A 26,766-nucleotide genomic window follows, 5' to 3' on the forward strand; every position below is an offset into this window, starting at 1 on the left:
AAGGGAACCTAGGAAAATTATAGTATCAGTCACTGTAATGGGCGTAGGGGAACATGCAGGAAATCACGGTTGTGTGGGCAATCAGTAGCTGTGCATGTTATAAGAAAAATGCATTTCTTTTCAAAACTTAGAAAATATCTAATAAATGACTATTATTAAAAAGACTGGCCACACCAAGTGTTGCAAGGGTGTAGAGCAGCTAGAACTCTCACAGTCTGGTAGGAATGTAAAATGATACAACCACTCTAGAAAAAATATGAAAGTTTCTTAAAAAGCTAAATATACACCTACCATAGAATCTAGTCATTCTAGTTGTAGATATTTACCCAATAGAAGTTGAAGCAGATGTTAGTAAAAAGACTTACCAACAAATGTTTATAGTATTCTTATTTCTAATAGCCCCCAAATGAAGACAACCCAAATGTTACTAAACAAGGGACAGGATAAACAAATTATGGTATATCCACACAATGAAGTATAATTCTGCAATAAATAGAATGAACTATTGGTACCTGCACTAACATGGATGAATCTCAGAATAACTGTGCTGAATGAAAGAAATCAGCAAAAGAATATATACTATCTGAATCTATTTAATAAAAAACGCTATAGAAAGTAAATACAAAGTCATCTGTAGTGATGGAAAGCAGTGGTTTCTTGGAGGGCAGGAATGAGGAAGGGATGGATGAGGGAGTACAAAGGGGAAAAGGGAAACTTGGAGGGGTGAGGAATATGCTGATTATCTTGTGAAGGTTTCACAGGTCTATTCATATGTCAAAATGGATCAAATTCTACACTTTAAATATATAAAGTGTATACATTAAAATATATGCAGTTGATATGTCAATTATAATACAATGCTATTTTTGGAAAAAGTTAATTTTAAAAACTAATCAAATACTTATAGAAATTTTAAGATTAAAGCATTGTGTAAGTCAAGGTATTTTGTGGCAGTCATGAATCTCAATTCGCACAGGTGTCTGAGCAGAGAAGGTCAGTTTCCCTGCTGAAGAATTTTCAGTAAAAGTCTATGAGGCCTGGCCAGCCAGAGCTCTGAGGACTAACCCCTTACACAGTCACAGGGACCAGCCAAGGTCTAGTATATGAAGGAAAAATTATATAAATTTTCTTTATTTTTTTCCTTGTAGATGATGTATACAAGTAGTTTCTGTACCACTTTTTATTTGAGCATTGAGCATCCTGGACTGGTGAATGATATTTATCTTTTTCTTTTATTCCCTCTCTTGTTTTCCTTTTTTCTATCTTCAGGAGATTTTCTCACGTTTCTTTCAACTCTTCTGTTAAATTTAAACATTTTTTCTATTATAATTTTACTTTCCAAGGCTCATGTTTCCTCTGTGTTCCTTAAAAACAAGTCCTCTGTTCTTGTTTCATAGTAATAGTAGTTTCTTTATATTGCTAACGATTATGAATCATAGTGATGTGTTTTTCTTTTCAACTTCTCTCTTTTCGTTATCTGTTCTCCAAGTAGTGTTCACTTTTGATTGTTTTGGACTTCATTTTATAATTTTCCACTGTCTGATCCTTGATGGTTCATATTTAAGAACGATTTTTTTTTTTAAAGGCTGGTTGGAAGTCCATGGTGTGAGATTAGCTGACTGAAGTATTTACTGCAGGGGATCTGGCAAGGCCATTTATTTAAAGACCCTCAAATATTGTATTCTTTGTCTCTTTGGGGGCAATCCATTCCCCAGTCCTCTACTTAGGCTGAAAGCCTGATTGCCTGTGTTCTGGGAATCACAAAAGTAATTGGATCCCCGATTTCAAGGATCATATGCAGACATTCACATAGGCTTTCTTTTTTCTCTTTTTTTAACCAGGGGAGAAGCAAACGCAGTCTCCCACTACCACAAATTATGCAGACGAATTTCCCAAATGTGGGTAAATCACAGGGTCAACATATCTGAAATGCAGCATTTAAGCCTCACCCTGGGAAAACCACCTTTGTGATAAGGGTGTCTCCCCTGCCAGGTAAATATGCACATACGCTTTCTAAGTTCAGTGTATAGAACCCCTGACCTTAACACTCACTCCATGTATGGAGACCCTCTGCTTTATTAACTCCAGGGAATATAACTTTATTCTTTCATTGTACTGAGAGAGGAGCAGATGCCCAGCTGTGTGAGGTTGGGAAGGGGCTCTGACTACTAGACTTTTTAAAATCAATCCTCTTCCTCAGAGTTTCCTTCGCCTCTTCCCTGTTTCTACAGAGATTGAGGCTTTTGGAGGATTCTGCAACACAAAACATGTCGGATTTTAGCTTTCTCTGTTGCCAGTTTATGATTCCATTCTTTTGTAGGTCTGCAAACTCCTTTACCAATTGTTCATTTGTTTTCCAACTTTGAAAATGTTGTTGCTGTTGTCCCCTCTCCAAGTCACCCCCTACTTGTGTGTATACCTTAAGAAATGCCTTTTCTGATGAGTAGGTGTGGTTTCAGAATGGAGTGATGTTAGCTGTGGAGTGACGTTAGCTTTTTTTACATCTCTGGACATGGTCCTGGTCTGCCTCCTGTGGTTCTTAACCATGGTGGAAGTCCCATCAGTAGGCATCTGTGACAGACTGTGACCAGCTGAACTACGGAACAAATAAGAATGTTTGAGTGCAACCCTCCTATTACAAGAAGACAAAGGGTTTAGATTATATCCTTTTCTGGTCCTTACTTAAAGAATATGCATGAAAGAAAAAGCAAGATTATATATCTTAGCAATAATTAAAAGTAGTAAAAAGTCAAAGTAAAATTTTTCAGTTTTTGTAGAAAATTTATCTAATCTATAAACAGATAAATTAGATATATATAATTTGTATAATGGGGTTGGTAAGATTAAAAACATAATTTTTTTTTCAGAGTGGTATCCCAGAGCTGTCCTCTAGCTACATTCTTGCCTCATGTACTTTCCTGTGTTTATGATGAAAACACAGATGTTTTGGTGTATAAACCTGGATGCATATCTAGAATAGTATCAATATTCTGTTGCATGATTAGATGGCTCTTCTGTACTATTTGGGTGTTTTCCCATTATAGAACTATTTCCTTCTCACTAAAAACCACAGATTCTAAAACTTAATTGAACTGATCAATGCCTCTGGCTAACCAACATTTGCCACATTTCCAGTGGCTTTGGAATTATTGCAAATTAATTACCGATTTGTCTTGAGCTATGATTCACTGTAAAGTACTTAAAACCAGTAAAGACAGAAAGACCTGCCATTTAGTACAGAGGTGTCTCTGGAGCTTCTTAGCACTATGAATTGTTGTGTGAATTTATATGGATGAACCAAATGAGGTTGTTTATGAGAAACTTATTCTCAAAGTTCATAAAGGCTTTAAGGCTGGAACTTGGCTGCTGATGGCAAATGCACAAGTAGATGTAAATGTAATTCAACCATTAAAATCTAAAGCCATAAAAGCAAGGAAATTCACAGTTAAAGAGGAAATGGGTTGTGTAGCGCTTTCTCCAGCCGTGATGCACAATGGGGTGTATTAAGGAATTGGAGACACCCCATAGTGTGAGACGTTCAAGGCATCTCTCATGTTTCATCCCTAACAGATTTCTGAGCATTTATGGACTTGAATATTGCTTCTAAAGTACCCTCTTTTGGGAGGAGCCTAGAAAGGAAAGAAACTTCTGTGTTTTTCCTTCATTATTACCATGTAGCCAGGGATGGAGGTAGGAGGGTGGATTCATATGGCGTGAAAGAATTTTTGGCTGGTAATCTGAAACATCGATGCTCTGGCTGACTCTTTCTCTAGGATTTCATGCATTCATGATGCTGTATGCAGACCTCAGTTCAGGCAAAACTACGGAACAGACACTTAGTATAGCCCTGCATGCTCTGTTCAGCTTGGATGTACAGAATTTAATTTTTTATCAACATGAGAGCTATTTGGAACAAAGGGAAATTGTTTTCCATTTCTACTTCTCTCAGCTATAGAAAAATAAAATCTCAATTTGGCTTTCTGTGAATGGCTGGTTGGTGATGAATATAAAGTCTTAGAAATGACCTGGATTGCATATATTTTGTGGTTTCAAAAAACCCCTCATTTAAAATATACATTTTTAAAAAGTCTTAATCTTTATTTTATTTATTTATTTATTTATTTATTTATTTATTTATTTATTTATTTTTGAGACAGAGTCTTGCTCTGTCACCCAGGCTGGAATGCAGTGGCACAATCTCGGCTCACTGCAAGCTCCACTTCCCGGGTTCATGCCATTCTCCTGCCTCAGCCTCCCGAGTAGCTGGGATTACAGGCGCCTGCCACCGTGCCCGGCTAATTTTTTGTATTTTTAGTAGAGATGAGGTTTCACCATTTTAGCCAGGATGGTCTTCATCTCCTGACCTCGTGATCCGCCCACCTTGGCCTCCCAAAGTGCTGGGATTACAGGCATGAGCCACCATGCCTAGCCAAGTCTTAATCTTTAAAAGTTACATGCTTTTTAGATGACCTAGTAAATATAATAGCTCATCTGAGGGGAAGAGTCATCTTGCAATGCGCAGCCTAGAAGGAAGTCTTTCCATTGCCAGAAAATGTAAGGCTGTTGGGAAGATGTCAACTGCTTTCTAGAGAAACAAATGATAAGTGTGTTTTCTATTTTTTTTAAACAAAATGTTATCATACAAACTTGTGTGTTCCACATTTGAATTTGAAATTAATCAGGATAAGAGGGCCTAAAGTGCAGGGAGAAAGATGGTTGAAATGGCGAATGATGAACCAGGTATGTGATTAATGTCATGTGAATAGCCACTGTTTTAATAAGCCAAGGAGCCTGTATTGGCCACCACCATGATATAAAAAACATATGGCCATATGCATTTAAGGTCTTAAAAATGACTCCACCCCTATCACCTACACCAAAAGAAAAATGTTTATAATAATACATATATTGACTTCTGCTTTCTAGTCAATAACAAGATTTATTGTCCCACTCTTCAGTCAATTTTAACCTCTTTGGGTCAACAAATCTTGATATTGATCTCAACAGAAGTCAATACCTGCTTATTACTTACCTCCACATTTAGACGCCTACCAACAATTCTTATGGGCATTCCTTTGACACAGAAAAGCGAATACTGGCTGTCTACATTCTATACAAGGTGTGTATCTGTGGGCTTCATATATAATGTCACATTTATAAGCCTTAATTCAGATCTAGTTATAAAACTAAATGAGGAAAAAAGATAGATGGTTTCCAATATCTGTAATTATGAACTAGACAGACGTTTAGTATTCTCTTATCATTTCCTAAATAATAAAATCATGATCTTTTTTATTAATTATGCTCTAGTCATTTCCTACATCAAAGATAATTAGGCAATGTGATATTTTTCATTCACCAAAGAGAGAACACAATAAATATTTTTAACAACGAAACCTTAATGTGGTATAAGGCTAAAATTCTATAGCATCTCAAATGTTTTTAAAAACAAGAAAAGCAGACTAGTTATCCATTCCAGCAATTACCCAAATGTCTGCCAACCTCTAACCTCTAAATGTTGACTTTAGTCAAAGACATTCTAGGTTAGATAACTAAGTAACTATCAGGAAGGGAGTTTTGTTTGCCTGGCAACTGAAAAGAAATGAAGATCAAGGAAGCAGCCTTGCCTGGAGTTTTTAATGAATGTGAGACAAGCCCTACCAAAGGCAATTATTAAACCATTCCCCAAAGTTGTTTGTTCCGCGTACAAATGCAGTCCTGGTTCCACAAGACCTCTAGGTGTAAAACAGCATCATCAGCCTTCTTGCCAGCCTCACCTGTTGAAATATTAAAAAGGAAGAATAAAACACCAATATGTACAAACCCAGGGGCAGACAAAGCAAAATACACTCAAGGCTGTAAGAAATTAATTTTTCAAATTCAATAAATAAACCTTCATTTCATACCTATGTTAAACTGCTTAAAATTAAAATTCAAGAATACTTATATTTTGTACTGCTCTTGAAATACTTTACCCTCTCCAGACTGACTCACACACACCATAAAGTCCACATTTAAAACTTATGCTTTGCTGCAGGCGAAATGCCAATAAATAATAACAAAAAGGGAAGAAAAGAAAAGACTAATAGAGCCAGGTGACACAGATCACTTTATCAACAGCCCAGGTTTGCTTCTGCACAGTCCTATTTTCCAGATAATATAATTGTGAACAAATTTGCAGAAACTGAAATGGAACATTAGGAGAAAAAAGAACACTTAAGTACATAAATGTGTGTTAATTCCAAATACGTATATACTTTCATAATAATTGAAAGTTGTTTTCTAAAAGATGTGAAAGCATGTCCTGTCAATAGCCACTACTAGCTTGTTAATCAATTTTTACAAGCTTTGTCTGAGAGAGTTAATTTTTCAAAACTGTGTCACTAATTTCACATTGTGCTTCCTGAATAAACTCATTAGCTTCCCCTGTAAGTCTCAGTTTCTAGTCACCAAAATTACCTGCTCAAAAGTGAAAAATACAGTAGGGAGAAAAAATAAAGCCTGTTGTTTTACTGACTCTGAATTCCTTTTGAAAACTTAATCACTTAGTTTGTGAGTTTAGACCCAACTCTAAGGTCATCTTGCAGATTCAGTTCTCATTTTTTCCTCCTCTCTCCCCACAGAAATCAGGAGAACTAGGGTCATGTGCCCTCCATTCAACTTTGCAAGGATGGACATGGGAGAAGACTAAGTGAGCAGGGCAGTGATGAAATGGCTATATTATATGATGTTTTTAAGGCTAATTTATTATGGACTTAAGAAAGGTGAGGAAGGAAAATTGTTTGTCAAACTCAACACTATTGATATCTTGAGCGGAGAATTCTTTGTTAGAAGAGATAGGAATTGTCCTGTGCATTGAAGAATGTTTAACAGCATTCCAGATCTCTGATCACAAAATGCCAGTAATACCACCCTAGTAGATGTGACAACAAAAAGTGTCTCCCGACATTGCCAAGTGTTCCATTGGTGACAAAACTTTCATACCAAGATACATTCTTATAATATATGTAAGTAAAGCATCAAAAATATTGCAAAATCATTGATTACTATAACCACGAGGGACTGTTTAAATTGAGGTAGCCATTGCAAATTACTGTAGACAAAACAAAACAAAACAAAAAACACAATTACTGAATCATCTCATCAAATGTGTTTATTCTTATGAATTGAGTCCTAGTTCCATAAGACCTCTGGATGTCAAACAGAATCACTAGCCTTGTATTAAGTGAAAACACAGAACAGCATCTTTGAAAGCCAAGTCTGCAAGTCCACACAGAGAGTAGAACCTGAGAATTTCAGAGCTGGAAGGAATCTTGGAGAACATCTATACAAACATTGTCTTTTTACTGATGGCCACTGAGTCTAGCCAGTGTATCTGACTTATCCAGCATTACATAGCTAGTTAGTGGCAGTGGTGAGATAAGAATCCAAATCTTTGAAATCCAAATCCAGATTCTTTCTTCTATATCAAAGTATAGGTCTATTTAGTATGGTAGTTTACTGAAGTTTTTCATTGAATGTTTTCCAGCCCCATTCATATATGTAAATTTAAAGCATGGCAATAGTCTAGTTAAAATTTGCTTCAAATTTTTAAGAATCAGATCTTATGGCTTTCATTATCATCTCAGATAATAATTTTCCAGACGTCAGCTTTTATTTAGCAGTAGACATGTTCATCTTGAGATCCATTTTAAAGCATCTTGGCACTTTCTTTTGGAAAATGTTATGTCATAATAATAAAATATTATTAGGTATTTCCACTTAAATATTTCTGAATCTCCTAAAACTTATTCTTCCTTCAAATCTCCCTCTAGTTTTCCCTAACTCTATTATTCTCCTAGTTTAAAAATTCGCATTGCCTTTTACTAATTCTTTTTTCTGAACACACAATAGCCAAATAACTTCTAAATCCCATTATTCCTTTTATTCACTGTCTTTTTGAAAAACAATTATTTCTTTTCAGCTCCATTGCCATCAGACTGTAGAGATCCTTATCAGTATGTCTACAGACTAGTAAGCTGAGACAAGTGTATTTTGCCATATTTAGTCTTTTCTCCATCTACTACCCAACTCACTTTGCATATCACCATCTGAGGATTCTTACTAAAATATTTATGTCATAAATCTACCAATAAGTAAATATTCATTGAACAATTCCTGGGTCCAGTTAATGCTTTAGACACAAAAGATTGGTAGAAGTGGTGGGGAGAGGAGGATTTGTAGCCAAAAAAATTTTAAATGAGCTTCCTGCTTCTATGAATTTATATTTCAGTTGAAATGCATATTGAAGGAAACTAAAAGGCTTAATGCAAGAGCACACATACATGCAAATAGGTAAATACAGAAACTTGACACTTGCCATTTCAAATTTCTGAGATGTTTATCCTGATTTCCAGTTCAAGGATGAATCTTAGTGATAGCTTGAAAAGTAATAACTATACACATGTGTTAACCTTTATAATCCCATTTGTGATAATCTCAACACTTTGTTCTTTCCCCATGTGTGCTTATTACAGCAACCAATTTTTCCAGTGGTAGCAACCAATGTGCAGTAGCAGCTGATGTCCCCATCTGTTTCTGCTGGCTTTCAATTAAATAAATCATTGTATCACATGCTCAAGCTGACCAATGAACCCTTGGCTAAGGCAGTTTTGAGAGGAGACTTCCAGCAATGTAGAAACTATTGCCCCAGACCAATATTTATTCAGGGATATTTATTCACAAGTCACCTCTCCATCAGGGTTCTATCTTCTAGGTTGCCATTTTCTGTCTTCCTGTTAAAGATGGAACCCAGACACTTACTTGTAAGATAGTAGAGCAGAAATATAGGAAAAAATGAGGCTCTGAGACCCTATCTAAATTGTCTCATTTGGCCTAATCTTTGGATGGTGATTTAGCATTCGTGTGTAATAAGTTCCCTTCTAGTAAAAATTATATATTCCCTTATTAAAAGATGGTTGAGATGGTCACTTCTGTGTGCAAGACACATTTCTTCTCTGGTGGTCCATCCTCAACTTTTCTAGAACTATCTCCACTTGGCATTCACATTTTTAACATAGGAGCAATGATTTTATACAATATGACTCTGCCCCACAGAGGGTCACAGTTGATTTATACAATATGACTCTGCCCCACAGAGGGTCACAGTTGATTTCTAAGAAGTTAGAACGTGAATCAATCTGGGCCACTGAATCCCTTCTCTGAGATTGTGAATTTTAGAGTGAGAGCTCTGGCATTGTCCCCTGAAACTAAAGATGTTAATTGTAAATTAATCTGAGAGTTCCTCACATTAATTTTGTGCCATAGAATGTAAATCAACTGATTTACACAAGGAGAAAGAAAAATGGAGCAGGTGAATAAACAGGTACACTGACTAGAGATAAAGAGAATCCTGACATTCTTCTATTCCCGGATAGTTCCTGAGCCCGATTGTATCACTGACATTTCCATAGCTTAGATTTCCCCTGGATTCTATGGGATATCTCATTATTCTCCCAATAAATTTTCCTATTTCAGTCAAGCTTTTCAAGCTGGATTCCTGCCACCTGTAACTAAAATATGTATCATGAATGCATTTTGCCTCCTGCAAGTCCATTAGAGGAAAATGTTGTAGTTTTGAGCGGAAACCAGTCTAAAGGCCATGAATAAACAGTCACATATACAAACACAGATGCACGCATACACACATGCTAAAAGCTAGGCCTATATAAGTTTAGATTCCGTCTTACAAAAAATGAAGTCTACAGTAGCAGCATTATTAAGAAGAAGCAAATTAGAGTTCGCCATGTCATTATCTGGTTCAAAATATTTACTTGTATCCCATTATCATTAGAGTGTAAACTCTTGAGTCTGGGGTTCAAAGTCTCTTAACAGAAGCCCCTAAGCCACCTGTGGCAGTACTTGCCATCATTTCTACACAATTCCTCCCTACCTGTTCTCAGCTTTGCCATGCTTCCTGCCTGAGAGGCCTGCCTCTTCCCCTATGCCTAATAAAACTCTTATTTGTCATTCTTCTGGGCCACATTTAGTTTCTACCTCTTGCATTCTTAAGTCCACAGAAGGATCTCCATTCTCTGAAATCTTAGAACTCTTGTTATTTTAACTACTTCTTTAACATTTACTACTTGTACCATATATAATTAGTCAACTATTTCAGTAGTCTTGGTTTTAATTCCTGCTGGGAGATTATACCTAAGCTCTTTGAGGGCAGAGACCATGCCTTTCTTTTTACAACACTGCCTCCCTTCCCTGAATCCACTGAAAGTGAGCATTTGGTAGAGTGTATTTTATTTGAATTAACACATACAAGAGTAAAATATAGCATATTCCCTAAGGGAACCAATTATAAATTTTGTTTAAAGGAGCATTAAAAAGTTAAATTAAAAAGCTCACATTGGCAGAAGATAAAAAAGTTTTAACCACCAGCTGCTGCTGATATAGGGACATTTGATAATGAAAAACAGAAATGTATCTTAAAGGAAAAGAGCTCGTGAGTAAATTGGAAGGGATGGTGGTTAAAGAGAAGGAGAAAACATACAAATCCTGTGATATACTTATTTTTTAAAATCAAGTAAATTCTGTGCATCCCCTCCCCTTGTAGACTGTAAACTCCATGAGGCCAATTATCCCGTCTGCCTTGTTCATCACAGTAAAGCCAATACCCGACTCTCAGTCGAGAGGGATCCGGTAAGCACTTCTGGAATGATAAACCACTGTTGTACAACCAGAATACATTTTAAAGTAAGTATGTCTATATAGGTGACAGGCACTTGATGGAGCAGTCCGAATTTGCACCCAATTCCTACAGTGGCAACTAGGGACTGACTGACACAAGCAAAGTATTAAAAACACTACTGATGAAATTTGTATAGTCAGGGAGAAAACCTCTGTACCAAGGAGGCTAAAGCCACATTAGTTGCAGGCAGGAAGACTGAGAGCTGTCGTTAACAGAGGGGCTCTGATAATAAAAGGAATGATCAAAGCAACATTGAACAACATGGAACTAGACCAATGCAGATGGGCAAAGGACATAGAAACTGATGTGAAGAGTGGACATAGAAGAGACTCAAACTAGTACCAAGGAGGAGTGTTCCCTAACTTCTCCTACTTACGGGCTTTAATAGAATCTTAATGAAGAAAAATGATAGTTTTATCCATAAGCTTTTTCTAGATTTTACTTCAGAAACAAATGACCCTCAACTCTAAGTGGCTCGATCACATTTTAGGTTGGCTGTAGGTCTGCTGAAACCCTGTTTACTTTCTCTTTATTCTAGAACACTGGCTAATACAGCAGCTATTATCTGGGATCCTGCCAAACTTGGATTGCCAAATTTAGCAAATGAAAATACAAAACATCCAATTAAATTTGGATTTGAGATAAATAGTGAATGATTTTTAGGTACAGAAATATGTCCTTTGCAATATTTGGGATAGACTCATGCCAAAAAATACTTGTTGTTTATCTGATTCTGATTTAATCATGTGCCCTGTATTTTTTTTTTCCTGGCAACCCTTTGCCAGATTCATGAAAGACGAAAAATGTGACCTCATGAAGGCTTTTACACCTTTTACTCAGAAATGTCTTTTGGCAGCCAAGGTGGGCAGGTCACTTGAGGTCAGGAGTTTAAGACCAGCCTGGCCAACATGGTGAAATCCCATCTCTACCAAAAATTACAAAAATTAGCCGGGCATGGTGGCACGCCTGTAATCCCAGTTACTCAGGAGGCTGAGGTACGAGAATCGCTTAAACCTGGGAGGTAGAGGCTGCAATGAGTCGAGACAGTGCCACTGCACTCCAGCCTGGGTGACAGAGTGAGACCCTGTCTCAAAAAAAAAAAAGTGGCATTTGACACTTCCACTCTTCTCACTCATTGGCCAAACAAGGCACATGATTAAACTAGTATTATTGGGGTAAGAGGCATCATCCTCCCTTGGAGATAGACCTGGAAAAGAGGAGCCATATCAAAGGATATCACTCATTTATACTATGTGTGTGTAAGTTCGTGTGCGCGTGCACACATTGGGGTGGGGTTGCTTTCATCTCTATAAAGGAGCTGCAATAACTCCTTCCACTAGTGTTAAGAAGTAGTGGGAGCAGGAAGGGCCGCTTGACATCTATGCCCTCTCATTCTCTGAGCTGTCAAGTGAACAGCAGTTCCTGAAACTCTGTTCTAGTTGAGGGGACCACTTTAGTTTGATAGTGAGGGGTCATTTCTGTTAGAGTGATTGTCTTAGGTCTCATTATTTTAGGGCAAGGCTCTTGGTACTGGTGAGTAAGCAGTGACCGAGAAAGCAAATCTGACTGGGAGAAGAAAGCAGTTTGCTAGCAGAGGCTAACCCATCTCTGAAGGGTTCATGTTTGCCTGTGGCCCATGGCATCTTCCACACCTCCTCCTTGGGGGCCACCTTCCTTCTTTACACACTCATTAGCTGGCTCTTCTTTGTAACTATTTTTCCAATTAAAGGCACTCCTTGTTCATGTTTCACTGCACGTCAAAGAATATTTTTCTAGAGGAAAGGGTGATGGTAGATAGAGAGATGAGCTGGTGACACACAGGATTTTCCTGGTTCCCACAGCCTTCTTTGTTTGGCCCAAAGTCTTACATATATTCAAATTCTTTCATAAAAAACTAATTGCTAACTTTCTTTATTCTTTTGTGTCTGTAAGAATTCATTGTTTACTTACTACAACGGGTGAAAATTGTTCGCATTTCCAAGGTCAATCATAATAGAATTAGATTCCTGAAATAGCCTGGAGTATGATAAATACATAGATCTACATGGACTTCTGTTTTGCTGGGTTTTTCTTTTCTGTTCAAGGCTGTTTCTAAATATTATTTTCTTACTTCATTATAATATGCTTCATATTCAGAGTTTGCCTAAACAGGACATTTGGCTAATGAAGTGAGATAATGGGGAATTAAATGGTTTTCAGTGTGAAGAGAACAACGTTATTTACAGGGTATATTGCTGATTAAGGTTTCTTTTTCTTTTAAAAAGTAACAAAATGATAATTAAGCTCCTCAAACGCAAAGTCATTCCCAACTTGTGATATGGTGTGATCACATGGGATTTCCTAATTTAATACCAATCACACATTTGAATGGGCTGGTATAAAATGAACTTACACACTGGTTGTCACAATTGCTGATGATAGGTGTGAATATATAGGCGAAAAGTATGGCTCATCTGAAAACACATGAGTTTATCCAAAACTTCATAAATATCTTTATTTGAGTGGAATTACTTCATCGAAGTGCTATCAGCACATAGAAATAGAAATGAACTACGTGGCTTTTGATTTCAAGCACTAGAAATTGGCAAAATGTTTGTTTTAGATGATGGGGCAAAACTTGCAGATATTTAAAAATACATAAAAATAAACTAGGTGCTACAGGCCACAGTAAACCTCACTTGATCCCATTATTAACTCATTTTACTTTGAATATATAAATAAGTCTTGATAATTTTCAGCTTTCCTTAAAATATAAAGTATTGATAATTTTCAGTTTTGTGTGTGTGTGTGTGTGTGTGTGTGTGTGTATGTGTGTTTATAATACAGGCAAATTATTCTGTGGCTGAGAATTAAGACTCCAAAATTTGAAGGAGAATTTTAACATCATCTCATTCTAGGGTGGCAGAATCTGGTCCAGGTCCTGCTGGTCCAGGTCCTGCTGGTACAGGTCCTTGCCTCTGGCAGATGCTGCTGAATAATGGAAATTTTTTTCTGCAGAGCACAGACTGAGAATCACAGTCCATTTTAAAACAGCAGTGCAAACCTGGGCAACATAGTGAGACCCTGTCTCTACAAAAAATTTAAAAATCAGTTGGGTGTGGGGGATGTGCCTGTAGCTACTCAGGAAGGTGAGGTGGGAGGATGGCTAGAGTCCAGGAGTTCAAGGCTACAGTGAGCATGATCACACCACTGAACACCAGGCTGGGAGACAGAGCAAGACCCCATCTCAAAAACAAAAACAAACCAACCCAAAAAGACACAGGAGTTCAGGTAGCACTAGCAATTGGTCTGAGTTGACCTGCAAGAGGGAATCAGTTTGTTGTTGCTGAGAGCTCAACCCCTTTATCTCACAGGAGAGGATGCTGCACTGGGTCGGATTTGGTTTACAAGTCCATTGTACATCCACTTCACCAGGCTGTTTAGGCGATTTAATTTCACACAGATACTTTTGAATGACATTTTCTTTTTGTGTGGCATTATTGATATAGAATATTATACAATCATTATCTCTTCCAAAATATTAGAAAAGAAATAAAGGAGAAAATTGTCCTTTTATTTAGCATACATAATTAGTGAAAAAAGGGAGTTGCATAAAAACAGAAAAACAACATAGAGACATTTTTTGAGTAATTCAAGTGAATTTCAGCATTGTTCTAAGCATTTTATATTGTCAGTTGTTTAAAATGATTTGGGGCTGGGGAGAGAAAGACATAGACTTTGAAATGGCAGATTCTGTATGTAGAGGGCCTAGTGTGGATATTCCTGAGTCTAAGACTGATCTAATCAGTAATCTGCCATCTGATGATGCATTGCTCTTCTGAAGAAAAGAGGAGGTAAATAAGAACTAGGAGACAGAGGGAACCCAGCATTCCTGTTAAGCACCACAAGATGGGAAATCTGTATTTTCACTGTGTAACTCAATACCTTCTGTGCATATTGTCCCACATTGGGAAAATAGCTCTTAGTGCTTTTTTTCAGTTTTGAATTTAGTGGAGTGTATACAAAGAAAGATTTATTTTAGAAGTACCTGTGTTGTAGTCTCAACTTCTGGGGATGCAATGGCAAAAGCAGGGTCGCTCAGGGCGTAATTGGCAAGCAAAGAAGCAAATTTTCAGTTTATTCCGCTTCCTGTTATTATAACTCCCCTGCCTGGGCTTCCTACCCACCCTCCCCAATTAGTTGACATACTCTTCATTCTTCTGAGGTACCCTCTGTCATTGGTCTCTTAAGACGTGGATTAAAATCTGTCTGGTGAGAATCTGATAATATCATTATTATTGAAGTGTGAATGACTAATAAACTGTTATCTTCCATAGAGACATTTGCATTTTAACAGGCACAAAGCCTTAAGCCAAAGTAATCAGGGTCTTTTGTTTATTTTGTTCCCTTTGTACTTTTATCACACTAATCTTCCTATGCTGAGAAAGATAGTTAAGTGTAATCTTCAAAGGTTGTCATTATGTAAGTCAAGCAGCTTTGATGGGTTTGGGGATCAACTACCCACAATAATGCATCTAGTTTTAAATGTAGAAATGAATTTTGTCCCGTGAAAAATATTTTTTTTTTCTATTTGCCTACAGTATAAGGAACTCTCTATTTTTGTGATCTGCTTGAAATGGTTACAATTTCCTCACTAGCCCCCAACCCAGAGGGGAAGTTTCTTTTTCGAGATCTCTTCCTTCTCATAATGTGATTCTCAACCCTTCACAAAGACCTCTCATCCTCCCTCTCCAAGCTGGGGCCCAGAGCATGGTCCCATTAGAAGTATCATGCATAAATGCTATTTGATAATCACTGCTTTTTCTCTCCTTCATCCCCAACCAAGACTCTTTTTCATATTCCCAAATGCATTTTATATACTATAAAGTGCTAAACAAAAGTGAATATACATTATCTCTGTGGTTATATTATCATTTCAAATTTTTATGGAGTCAGAGAAAGAAACTGACATTGGGTAATCAGATTTTCATGGATTGGATTATTAAAAGTGAGTCAAATAAAAGAGTTTGTTAGTATTTTCAGGTACATATTCTTAAACATATACTTTGATAGCTGTCATTAAATGTTTAAACTTCTAACTAATAAATTAAAATGACCCTAGAATAGGACAGGGATAAAACTTAAAAGAAATATGCAGCTTAAGTTTTGATTATTATATGACTAAAATGCCAGCTGGGATAAACTCCAGCAATATTGCAAATTGTAGGCAGGCTAATGAAGAAAAAAGGACACACTGACTCATGTACTCTGCATTTGGCAAAAAAGATTGTTCAAGTTAAAAAGAAAATAATGGAGTAGAATAAGACCTCTAGAAGAAATATAGGACTGAAATCTTATATATTTCCTCAATTTGAAAGGGAAGGCAATTATTTCTTGTTTTAAGTGGACGCTACTGCTCTTGAGGCTGTCCATGGTCATTTCCTGAAACAAACGCATTTACGAAGTGATCACTGGGTGTGTGTCAATGATCTAAGAACTGAGGGGTACGGAAAATTGTGGATTGATCTTTACTCTTGCTGAGCTTCCTATCCTTTCTCTCAAAATGTGTGTCCAGTGTTACTAATGCAGATCAAAAGACCTTCCACCCACAGGGAAGTCGGTCAAGGGCTTAAACAGGTTAAATAAATTTCGGTGTGTGTACTTATTCCCCCTTTAAAAGCAACATTTGAAGGAAAGATGCAGAGCAAAATATCTAGAAACACAAATTTAAAAATCAAAATAGGAAATGAATCACTATAATTGCAAGAAAAGACATCGACAAATGAGATGCTGCAATGTGTTTCCCCTCTGGACCAGCAGTCTGAGGAAAAAAAAAATATATCTAAGCTTAAGCCTTCATGGAACCAAATTGTTCAGGTGCCGGAAGCGTTATGCCTTGAGATATTTTGCCAAGTAAGTGGTGTTTCACTCCACACTAGAGAAAACCACATTCTTTCTCACACTCACCAAAAATTGAAAAAAATAAATCACACCTCTATTCAGAGCCCAAGTTGTCATCAGAAAGGAAAAGGTTGGAGTTCATTTATCATGTGCATTTCTATGGCTACAAAGATAATTGGGTTGATTCCATCTAGCCTTTGCTTCTCTCACATTTTAATTGAAAAGCCTCCAGAGTGTTGGAAGCACAGAGCTGGCCTGAGACTTGAGGAGACTTCAGTTAGGCAGAGGTGTACTAAAATGACAACCAGAAGACAGACTAAGCGGTCTGTTGGACCAGGAGCCTGTTGTGTTAATGCTTGAAACTTACTGGGAAAGGGACTGACGGAGGAAGCCCTACATTCTGTATCTGTTTTCTGCAAGGAAATCCAGGTTTCATTTCTGGCTACATTTAATTTAACGTTTTTATCAAAGCATTTGTGTCAGAGTGAATACCTAACTTTGGGACAGTTTTTAGCCTGCAGAATTTAAGGAAAGCTTGGTTGATTAAAAATGAAGGGCTAGACAGCAAATGGCACTGGAGTCAGCAGAGAGTGAAACCAGTCTGAAACTTTTGGGCAGTGTTAAAATGGGCATACATTTAACATCATTTTCATTTTTCATCATCAAACTCGCCCCTAATAAAACTTTGCAGGTTCAGTTGGTCAAGTTTTTATGACTGAACGTACTCTCTAAGCATGCTCAAGGTGTACTTAGGAGATTAATTTATAAGCTCTTCTGACTCTGAATCTCCAAGGTTTATTCTGTCTATGTGTTGTTTGCATAATGCACTTTTGTACAGCTAAAGCACTACCTATGAAGGGATTATTTTCATATTCAGCACATTAAAAATCCAGCTCAATTCACAGATCCCATTCTGTGTTTATGCCTGAGATAACAGGTGAAAAGTATCTCATTACAAATGTCCATGAAGCAAACATAAGAATGTGAATGTTTGGGGAGAGAATGTGCCCCTGCTGAAATTAATTCCCCAATGGTTTTATTAAAGTCTGCAAATTGCATTATTTTCCCATCATATATGAAATATTGCCCTCCTTTAATGCCTGCTCTAACCCATGCCATACCATCTTCCCTGGAGTGTCTAGACATGGTGTCTTAGATTTATGTGTATGATCTCAGTGTGTTACAACATCGCTCCTGACTAATGCATTATTACAATACTTACAGATATTCCCAAGTGCCACTGTATTGATTAGAAAATCACCAATCTGCATATGCACACCATCTGTGCTGCAGAGAAGCAAAACGTGCAGGATGACATTTGCCTTATTCGAAGGCAGATTCAGAAACCACTAATAGAACGAAGAGGGAATTCTCTTTCGCAGGGAAGGGATTTGGCTTTTTAGAATAGAAAAAAAAATGGACAATATGAATTTTTATAGAACTATACAGTATAAAGTGTTTAAAACTAGTCACCTTTCTCTCTTTTCAGGTATATGGAAAGCTCAGGTCTCAGCATACAAACAGCATGCTTAACCATTTAGATCCTGAAAATGATACCATGTCAGGACCACTGGTGCCATGAAATTGATAAATCTCAGCTAAACTGCAGCAGCCCTTTGGTAGAAAAGCTGCCTGTAGTGAGCAGTCGGTTGTGTCTCAGTGGAAAGGCCAAAAGCATGCCTGCAAAAGATGAATGAGACACTCACCTACTGGGCTGAAATGTTTTTAAAGGACAGGAATCTGTTTATCTTTGATTGATTGTTCAGTCTGATACTTTCCTTTATAAAGTTTATTGACTACAAGCACATAAATCAAAGAAAAACAAATCACAGGTTCAATTTTGGGGGCATTGACATCCTGCCATCTCTGCAGCAACTGCTCATACAAGTCAAGGGGGCAGGAAGAAGGATGCAAGTAACTAGGGGAAAAAAAATCACATGATGGAAATGGCCAACAAAGTCCTACCCTTATTATTCTCCTAATGGCTCTTTAGATGGCAAATATCTTGATACATCCTGCAATTCCAGTAGTTTAGGCAGCTGTTGGAATGTGGATGATGACAAAAAAATGAAACAAAAACAACAAACTAATTTGAAAAGCAATTACAAGCAAATGACACTCAGATCTGCCATTTTTGAATGTCCCCTATTATGGATCACCCAATTTGTCCCCAGTCTTATTTGTTAAAGTACATTTATTCAACTCCCTCAATGCTTAAGAAAAAAATATAAAAATATTAAGGCAAAGATTATGACTTTTGAGTGAACAGAGAGAATAGCAGCAGTAGGCTGTAATCACATTCCTCCAGTCCCGCCCCATCCCAATGTAAGAAAATGTTGCCATGCCAGCCTGGCCTAATGAGGAGCTCTTTCCACCAGGACTGTGGGGGTAAATTCTAACAGTGGTATAACCCAGATGGATTTGTGTTAGGAAGCCTACTGATGCATTACATTGTGTCTCCTTTTAAACTAAGTGTACACAGACTAGAATATCTACAAAAAGTGCTCTGTTAGTGTGGATATGTGCCTTTCTCACAATTTAGTTAGAACAACAACCAGTTTCTCACTGTGAAGAGTCAACAGCAGCCTTCTCAATTTGTTTTTTTGAAGTATCCTTGAAACATGTTTTAAAAATTAAAAATAACTGCATTCTTTATTTCTTGTGCATTTCTCAAGTTTATTACTTTCAGTTTGTTGCCTTTTAGATGAAAATTACCGTGGGACACTACAGAATTCAGGGTGGTATTAACTTTCGCTGCCACAGGCCTGTCTCTGAAAACATTTTCTGTATTTCAAGTAAAATTAGAGAAAGGGGAGAGATGGGGTCAAAGTGGGAGACAGAAACCAGTCCTCTACATGTGGCTGTCTGTAAGAACGTCCAAACGACAACCCCAGGTAGCAGGAGTCATGGTATAGTATCTGAACCATGGAAGGTAAAGCCAGCCCCAACTGACAGCAGCTGTAGAAAATTGAGAGAAGGAGCTGGCTGCTGGGCAAAGTGTAAAATGCAGCCTTGTTTCTCCCCTGCAGGAGCTCAGAATACCTCACAAAGCCTTCCCAAGAGCAAATATCACTTTGCAGTGGTCACCACCGTCGGAGTCACTAATGAGGCCTAATTGGAGGACAGAGTCTGCCTGTGCACATTAGCATCTCTAAGTTGTCCCAATTAAGGAACAAGATACAACAGGGTGGGCATTGTTTGGATACCGGTGCCCCGCTTGGGTGTGCTGCGAGGAACAAGGCCAAAGGCTGAGTGCCTGCAACCACCCAATGTGTGACCTAATTGCTAATTGATGCACAACCTTAGGTGGCCTGCTGCTTCTTAATGATGTTTGAGATAGTTTGGGGTCCTAGAACAACAAGCTTGTTTTGGAACAAAGCCAACAATTTATCTTCATTTATCAGTGCTTTACCTGTGTTATCAGGAAACACACATATACACACATTGCGGGATGGGAATAAAACACAACTTAGTACTATACTGTAAGTAAGAGGCCCATCATCATTAACAGGCAGAAAATCTAGTCTACTTTGGTGTGTAAAGCCATGTTAAAGAATATACTTCTGGAGCATCAAGGAAAAATAGAGGAATGAATAGCACATTATGGATTAAAGATGAGATTATAGCAAGAATCTTTTAAAATTTAAGGAATTGATCTCAGAACCCAATGCCTATGAGAATGTCTTCATTATCACATTTGCCTCAGTCCATTTCTGGTCTTCCCATTTTCAGGCAACTGTGGAATGAGTAGAAAAGTTTTAGATGGCTTACATGGACTGAGGAAGGAGAGTTATTTTTGACAAGATAAAAACAAGAATAAACTGAAACTTTTTACTCATTACTTTATTCATTTAATAATGAATGTTCCAGGCACTCATAGGTGCTAGGGCTTACAGGATGGACAAAACTGACTAATCTCTGACTTCACAGATTTTACACATTTCCAAACAAAAGTCATTCAATGTGACAAAAGTAGCAATAGTTGAATTTTATTATGTTTTTAAGGACATACTAGGTGAGGACAGAATGTTAACTCAATCTAGGGGTCAGGGAATTTCCTGAAGAAACTCTAAGACATTGAGGAGACCCTTCCTCTGCCATTGGAATACAACTGATTTGTACTTTCCCTTAGAGTCATTGCATTAGTCCGTTATCACACTGTTATAAAGAACCTTCCAAGACTGGGTAATTTATAACAAAAAGAGGTTTAATTGACCCATGGTTCGATATGGCTGGGGAGGCCTCAGGAAACTTACAATCATGGTGGAAGGCGAAGTGGAGACAGGCACCGTCTTCACAAGGTGGGAGGAGAGAGAATGGCTGAAGGAGGAACTTGCCAAGAACTTATAAACCAGCAGATCTCGTGAGAACTCACTCACTATCGTGAGAACAGCATGGGGGAAACTACCCCCATGATTCAATTACCTCCACCTGGTATCTCCCTTGACACGTAAGGATTATGGGAATTACAATTCAGGATGAGATTTGGGTGAAGACACAAAGCCTAACCATATCAGTCATATGAAGTAATATTTGGACTGGTTTTAAAATTAACATTTTATTTGACAAACATAGCATAATGGTTTTTAAATACACCTGATTTCAAATGACTGATTTAAATAGGAAAAGGTGTGGATTTTGAAAAATGATGAAGTAGAAAAATAGTAAAGAAAGGAAAAGATCCAGGGAAGGGGAAGAAATAGTGAAAGAAGAAATGTCCCCACAGCAATGAGGACACTCAATGAGAGATATAAAATGAAGAAGAAAGTAATTGGCAGTACAGATAGGAAAGGAGCAGAAATAGAAGGAAAGAGATATGGACATGGAATAAGGAAATGGGACACTGAAAAATATAAAGTAGCTCCAGGGGACAATTTCTAGTTTTATATGAACTGATCTGGTTAGAGCTTCTGTGTTCTGTACATTGTATTTCTGGTAGTAGTTAACTTTTCTCATTAACTGTCTCCTAAATGCTAAATTGCTAGTCAAACCCTATTTACAGTTCTTCAATTGGGACAGAAAAATAATGATCTTTTTGAATGATGTCCAATCAAGGAACATAAACAACAGCCTGAGCATTATTACAGATATTTGTTGGCAACATGTTCATGGCTCAATTCATTTATTCAACAAATATTCATTGTTCAACAAATATTTAATATAGTCAAAAATATTGTCCAAGGCACCACTGAAGAACAATCATTAAACTCCACGAATATTTTTAATTTAATTGTCCAGAGCATGATATTAAACACACACTAATTTTTGCTCACACTCCTCTCCTCCTCCTCCTATTTTTACCTGTATCCTATAATACTGTCCCTTCTGTCCTGGCCCAATCCAACTTTCCCCAGTCACACAATTCAAGATTCATGTTCTGTGTGGAACTTTTTCCAACTGTCCTTTTTTTCCTCTCAAAACTCCTGTGATCAAAACCCCTCAATGAGGTCATGTTACTACTGTCTCTGCTGATCTTTGATGCTTTCAATTCTCACAAAATCGCTATAGTGCCAAAGTCAGTTTTACAGAGGGGGAGGGGAGTGCTTTATCTCTATGTATAATGCTCAGAGGGAAGTCCCATAGTGTGATGTACCTGGAGCCCCCAAAATAGAGTATAGAGTAGATTGCAGTAGCTCTTTCTAGTCCCGTTATTAACTATTTTTCCACCTTCAATGGGGTGATTGGGCTGAATTGTGGCCCCTTCCACAATTCAAACATGAAAGCCCTAACCCCTAACTACTTCAGAATGTGACGATATTTGGAGATAGGGCCTTTGAAGAGGAGATTAAGCTATTATGGTGGGCCCTGATCCAATCTGACTGGTGCCCTTGTAAAACAAAGGAAATTTGGACACACAGACACCTGTGATGCATACACACAGAGGAAAAACCATGTGAGGACTCAGGAGGAGGAGGCCGTCAGCAAGCCAAAGAGAGAAACCTCTGAAGAAACCAAACCTGTTGACAATTTGATATTGGACCTCCAGCCCACAGAACTGTGAGAAATAAATTTCTGTTGTTTCAGCCACCCAGTCTGTGATATTTTGTAATGGTAGCCAGAGCAGACTAATACAAGGGATATATCACAGCCAGGGAGTTAATACAGAACAGGTTTCTTTGAACCTACTGTACTGGGCTTTACTCACTACTTACAATCAGGACTGGATCTGCTCTGACTTTTCTTACTGAATTCCTTCTTTCTGGCACATTTTATGTGTGGGGCTCTGCTGTTAAGTTTTTAAAAATTTGCTTAAAATTTTTATTTTCTATTTATTAGAGTTTGAAAATAAAAAATTCATTTTTAACCTTTTTTCTCTAGTTTCCTCAAGTACATGGTATTTTTGTAATAATATTTGTTACATACCTATAGAAAAGTGTACAGATCATGAATATACCAGCTCAATGAAGTTTAATAGTTTACACGTCTAAATAACAAGTGCCTGGATTCAGAAACAGAATATCCTCAGGAACTCAGGAAACTTCCTTGTGACCTCTTCTCTGCAAATAATCATTATCTGATTTCTAATACCATAGGTTAGATTTGTCTGCTTTTGAACTTTATATGAGTGGGACCACAGAGTGTGTACTCCTATGTGTAGATTTTTTGGTCAGCATTGTGTTGGTGAGATATGCATAATGTTGCATATGGCTCCAGTTCATTTATTCTCATTGGAGTACAGTATTTCATTTTATTAATACTTCATAATTTATTCATTCTACAGTTGATAGACTTTGGGATTACTTTCAATTTATAGAGATAGTCTGAATAGCACTGCCACAAAAATTACTGAGTCATTAGCTATGTATATTCAGTTTTAGTTAATTATTCTAAACAGTTTTCCAAAGTGTTTTTACCAATTTACAATTATACTAACATTGTATGAAAGTTCTAGATGATACCAACTCTCCAATACTTGGTACTGACAGTCGTTTTTATTTTAACCGTTCTTAGTTTGTACAGCTGTATTAACTGTGGTTTGAATTTGCATTTGTCTGATGACTGTCATCAAAATTGAACATGTTTCAGTTTGTCATTTTATTTTGGGACATGCATGTTTAAGTTTTTCTACATTTAACGAAATGATTATTTCTATTTTATTGATTTGTAGAAGATCTTTATATGTTCTGAATAGGACTCCCTTGTTGGGTATATGTATTGAAAATAACTATTACCATTTTGTGGGTTGTTGTTTTATCTTCCTTAGGAGTATTTTTTGATCATTTAAAGTTCTCAATTCTAATGTCGTCCACTTTGACTTCCTATTTTTGTATCCTGTATAAGAAAATTGTGCTAACCCAACTCATTATGATGTTCTCCTATATTTTCTTCTCAAAGCTTATTTATTTATTTTAAATTTATTTTTACCTGTCCTACTCATATCTATAATCATACTGGATTTGGTTTTATGTATGGTGTGAGGAAGGGGCCACAAATGAATATGCAATTGGCCCATCATTTATAAAAATATCAATGTCTATCCCCACTGCAATGTAACATCATTTTTATTTCACTTTTATTACAATTCAGTGTAACTCTCTTTTTGGAATTTGTATTCCGTTATTTTTGTCTGCTTTTTTGGTTTGTTTTTATGCCAAAACTTCATGGTTTTGATATCTTTTTTTAATTATTATTATTATTATTATTATTATTATTATTATTTTGAGATGGAGTCTTACTCTGTCACCCAGGCTGGAGTGCAGTGGCGTGATCTTGGCTCACTACAAGCTCTGCCTCCTGGGTTCACGCCATTCTCCTGCCTCAGCCTCCTGAGTAGCTGGGACTACAGGTGCCCACCACCACTCCTGGCTAATATTTTTAGTAGAGATGGGGTTTCACCGTGTTAGCCAGGATGGTCTCGATCTCCTGACCTCGTGATCTGCCCACCGTGGCCTCCCAAAGTGCTGGGATTACAGGCGTGAGCCACCATGCCTGGCTGGTTTTGATATCTTAACAGTGTAACTTCTCCACCTTCATTTCTCTTCTTCAAGATGTCTTGGCTATTCTTAGACCTTTGTATGTCCATATAAATATTAGAATCATCTTGTCAACTTTCACAAACCAACTTTTTGAAATTTTGGTTGGGTTTGTCATGAATCTACTGACTAAATAGAGAACTCTTGTCTCTAAAACAGTTATCCAATTCATGAATATGCTTTATCTTTTATATGTTTAGGTCTTCTTTACTCTTCCTCAGTAATATTTTATGGTGCTATATGCAGAGGTCTGGCACATGAATTATTAGATTGATTTCTACATTTCTGACTTTCAATGCTTTTGAAAATTATATTATTTAAATTTTTTAATTTTATGATTGATTGTTGCTAGTGGCTAGCATATAGATATACAATTTTTGTCTATCGGCCTTGTGCCCAGTGATATTGTTGAATTCATTTCTTACAGTTTGTAGACTCTTTTGGATCTTCTTTATACACAAGCATATCCTCCAATAGCAACAAAATTTTATTTTTTATTTTCTAAATTAAATGCCTTTTATTTAATTTTCTTGTCCTATTTCACTGACTAGGGTCTCCAGTGTGATATCGAAAAGGAATGATGATATTCAGCCTCTTTTCCCTATAACTGTTCTCAAGAGAAAAGTTTCCAATAATTCATTATTAAATATAATGTTTTATGTAGGATGTTTTTGTAGATACTATTTATTAGATTAAAAGAGGACCATTCTATTTTTAATTTGTTTAATTTAATAAGTTTTTGTTTTTTTAACCATAAATACTCAATTTTATCACTTTTTCTATATCTATTAAAATGTTCATGATTGTTTTGTCTTTGCTGTTAATAAGGCAACTTATATCTATGGATTTTTAATATTAAATACACACAGCCCTAGTTGTGATGTATAATCCTTTTAATAAATAATTGAATTTGATTTGCTAATAATTTACTTAAGAATTTTTTTGCAAGTATGTTATTAAAGATATTGGTCTGCAGTTTTCTTTCTTGTAATGTTATTGCTAGATTTTGTTATCAAGATTACATAAAATTATCTGGGACTATCTTCTGTATTCTGAAAGAGTTTGTGTAAGATAGTGTTGTTTGCCACTCTTTTTAAAGTCTGTCTTCATAGCTCAATGGCACACACACACACATAGTTGGCCTGGTATGATTATACACTTCAATGTTGATATAGTTGACATGTTACTCCCATCTCCTCACTCTCTACTCAAGGCTGTCTCTCTAGATAGTGGAAATCAATAAATGTCATATGAAAGGTTTTGTACATTACACATTAACCATATTCAAATCATAGTATTGTACTCCCTCTTTTGACCCCTACATCTACAGCTTTTTTAAAAAAACTTAAGATACTTAAAAAGAAAAGTCATCTTTTAATAACTGGAATTAGATAATTTTTTAACCTTCCAATGACTCTCATCTCATTCAGAATCTAGAAGCTCTTACCTCTACAAGACCCTTGATTACTTCTCTCCTTTGCTCACTCTGTATGAGCCACATACCCTTCTTAATGTTCCTCAGACCCTCCATATTTGGCCTTTCCACTTCCTGTTCCTTTTCCCCATTACTCACTTCCTCCAGATGACCACATGGATCACTGGCTCCTGTATTTCAGGTCTTTCCTCAACTGTCGCCTTCTCAGAGAGACAGACTTTCACCAGCCTTTTTAAGACTATAACTCCCCTGGTGCCTCATCCCACACTGCCTATGCTAGCATTCCCTATCTTCCTTCCCATTTTTATCATTATTTGACAGATAGCTCTAGAATCATGTGTATTTGTTGATATTTTGTTTGTAGATTACTTGTTTCTCTTCTCTGAGAAAATGTGAGCCTCATAAGAGCAGAAGTTTTTGTTTGTTGATTACTGTATCACAAGCACCTAACATAATGCTTGGTATATAATAGCTTCTCAATAAATACTAGATGACAGGATACTCAAAAAATGTATTCTGCAGCTTGCTTTATTTTTGAGGTTTTTGAAGATATAAGTAAATCTACTTATTCATTTTAACTGATGGTATGTATTATTGCATTCTCTGAATATACCAGAATTCATTAATTCAGTTTCCTTTTGGTAGACATTTAGTTTATTTGAATACTATATGTCACCCTACACATTTTTAAGTTAACATCTATTTTTTAATTCAAATTTAAGAATTGCAAAAGATACATGTTT

The 26,766-nt window shown here is 36.8% G+C and overlaps 1 long non-coding RNA gene and 1 other non-coding gene across 2 annotated transcripts in view; both read right to left on the reverse strand.

The window, feature by feature from the left end:
- Positions 1 to 1,840: 1,840 nt before the first annotated feature.
- LOC112130805 (U1 spliceosomal RNA) lies at positions 1,841 to 2,000 on the reverse strand. The gene has a single exon (XR_002913012.1). It is a non-coding gene; the product is annotated as a U1 spliceosomal RNA (small nuclear RNA).
- A 3,617-nt stretch (positions 2,001 to 5,617) lies between these two features.
- The window catches only part of LOC129060319 (uncharacterized), a 35,751-nt gene continuing 14,602 nt past the window's right edge, over positions 5,618 to 26,766 (reverse strand). Inside the window, exon 3 of the long non-coding RNA XR_008526926.1 lies at positions 5,618 to 5,777. This is a non-coding gene — a long non-coding RNA (uncharacterized LOC129060319). The remainder of the gene's footprint in view (positions 5,778 to 26,766) is intronic.

This window comes from Pongo abelii, chromosome 1, assembly GCF_028885655.2.
Source record: "Pongo abelii isolate AG06213 chromosome 1, NHGRI_mPonAbe1-v2.0_pri, whole genome shotgun sequence".
NCBI classification, from domain to species: Eukaryota; Metazoa; Chordata; class Mammalia; order Primates; family Hominidae; genus Pongo; species Pongo abelii.